The following is a 2,776-nucleotide window of genomic DNA, read 5'->3' on the forward strand; positions in this document are numbered from 1 at the left end:
CAATTGAAATTCCAAAGAAACAAATTGAACAAAGTCATGATGTCGTAAAACGCCTGAAGCGTGGAAGGCCAGTCGGTTCCAAGGATAAAAATCCTCGAAAAAGAAAATTTATAGAGAAACACAATGATCACAAAATAGAGAATGATGTTCCTGAAGAAACACATGATGATCACAAAATAGAGAATGTTGTTCCTGAAGAAACACTTGATGATGAAAATGTTCTGTCAGAACCACAAACTGACGAGAATCATGAAATCTCTATTAATTATATTAATACTGGAAAAATATGGAACCGAAAAGATATAGAAGAAATTGATGATATATTTTCTTATAATGTGGCAATCGACATCATAAATGATAATGAAGATCATGGACCAAAATCTTTTCGTGAATGTAAAAATCGGCATGATTGGATAAAATGGAAAGATGCCATCCAGGTTGAATTGGATTCGCTAAATAAACGTAATGTTTTTGGACTTATAGTCCTTATACCTGAATGTGTAAAACCTGTTGGATACAAATAGGTTTTTATTCGAAAGCGAAATGAGAAAAATGAAATAGTAAGATATAAACCTCGACTTGTTGCACAAGGTTTTTCTCAAAGGCCTGGAATTGATTATGAGGAAACGTATTCTCCCGTGATGGATGCAATTACGTTTCGGTATTTGATTAGCTTGGCAGTATCTGAAAATTTAGAAATGCGTCTTATGGATGTTGTTACAGCTTACTTATATGGATCACTTGATAGTAATATATATATGAAAATCCCTGAAGGATTTAAGATGCCTGAAGCACAAAGTTCAAAACCCAGAGAATGTTATTCTGTGAAATTACAAAGATCATTATATGGATTAAAGCAATCTGGCCGAATGAGGTATAATCGGCTAAGTGATCATTTGATGAAAAAGGGATATGCAAATAATTTAATATGCCCTTGTGTTTTCATTAAGAAAACCACATCCGGATGCGTAATTATTGCTTTATATGTTGATGATTTAAACATCATTGGAACGAATGATGAAATTCATGAAGTTGTGTCATACTTGAAGGAAGAATGTGAAATGAAAGATCTTGGAAAAACCAAGTATTGTCTGGGTTTACAAATTGAACAAAAAGAATGTGGAATATTTGTTCACCAGAAAAATTATACAGAAAAGATCCTTAAACGTTTTAATATGGATAAATCAAATCCTTTAAGTACGCCATTGGTTGTTAGATCATTAAACATAGAAAAGGATCCATTTCGTCCATGTGAAGATGATGAAGATATTCTTGGTCCAGAAGTACCATATTTAAGTGCTATCGATGCCCTTATGTATCTTACAAATTGTACAAGGCCTGATATATCTTTTGCCGTAAATTTATTGACAAGATTTAGCACATATCCAACAAAGAGACACTGGAACGGAATTAAACATATATTCCGTTATCTACGAGGAACGACAGACTTGGGACTTTTGTATTCAAAAGATGCTAATCCAAGTATAATTGGTTATGCCGATGCTGGATACTTATCTGATCCACACAAGGCAAGTTCCCAAACTGGATATGTATTTACTCGTGGAGACACTGCAATTTCTTGGCGTTCACAAAAACAAACGCTCGTAACAACTTTATCAAATCATGCCGAGATTATTGCACTACATGAAGCAAGCCGTGAATGTGTGTGGTTAAAATCAATGACCCAACATATCCAAATCTCATGCGGATTATCATTCGACGAGAAGCCTGTGATACTATATGAAGATAATGTTGTATGTGTTGCTCAAATGAAAGAAGGATACATAAAAAGAGACAGAACTAAACATATTCCTCCTAAGTTCTTCGCATTCACCAAGGAGCTTGAGAAGAATAAATATATTGATGTTCGTCATATTCAATCAAGTGAAAACTCATCAGATCTCTTCACAAAGGCACTTCCTACGAAAATATTCAGAAAGCATATATATAATATTGGGATGCGCAATCTACGAAATCTGTGAAGAATTGTTCGTGTCAACATGAGGGGGAGTTTATGTGACTGCACTCTTTTTCCCTTACTATGGTTTTTATCCCAGTGGGTTTTTCCTAGTAAGGTTTTTAACGAGGCAGTATAAAAACACGTAATGAAGACAATCATTATGATCATCATCACAAGGAGGAGTGTTGAAAAATAATATTTAAAATGTGTGTATTGAATATTTGAATGTTGAATATTTGAAAGTTGAAAATTAGGTAAAATTAGGTGTTGAATATTGAAATTTGTGTGTGATGATGAAGGTAATGATGTAATTTATTTTTGGATTATTTGTAAAAATTTTCTATAAATAGATCTCTCATTTGTGAAGAAAATCACAATTGAGTTGAGAGAAAAATATTATAAAGTGTGTAATGTGATAATTTTGAGAGTTTGAGATTTTTATTTTTTATCGTAAATTTTTATTTTTTCACAACATATTGGAATTTGTCAACATTTATCATTTCTTATCATCTACATATAAATATCAAGAGCTTCATAAATTCTTTGATATTAATTAAAAATTTTAATTTAAATAGATAAAAAATTCTTAAGTTCCTAAAAAAATTATTTTATAATAATCTAATATACTTGTAATAGTTTAAGAAAGTTGGAAACATATAACAGAGATGAAGAGTTCACAAAATTTATTAGTTATATCTGAAATATTAAACATTTTATTAGAAATTTTTAACTTTTAGTATTTCTTACCAGCTATATAAAAATATCAAGAGTTTCACAAATTTATAGACATTAATTAATAAAAACAACTTAAATTAA

General features: G+C 30.9%; 1 protein-coding gene across 3 annotated transcripts in view; it reads right to left on the reverse strand.

Moving 5' to 3' along the window:
- The window catches only part of LOC140991780 (protein NRT1/ PTR FAMILY 3.1-like), a 14,173-nt gene that overhangs the window by 9,538 nt on the left and 1,859 nt on the right, over window positions 1-2,776 (reverse strand). The window lies entirely within an intron of this gene.

The sequence above is a fragment of the Primulina huaijiensis genome, chromosome 13, assembly GCF_012295235.1.
Source record: "Primulina huaijiensis isolate GDHJ02 chromosome 13, ASM1229523v2, whole genome shotgun sequence".
Taxonomy (NCBI): Eukaryota; Viridiplantae; Streptophyta; class Magnoliopsida; order Lamiales; family Gesneriaceae; genus Primulina; species Primulina huaijiensis.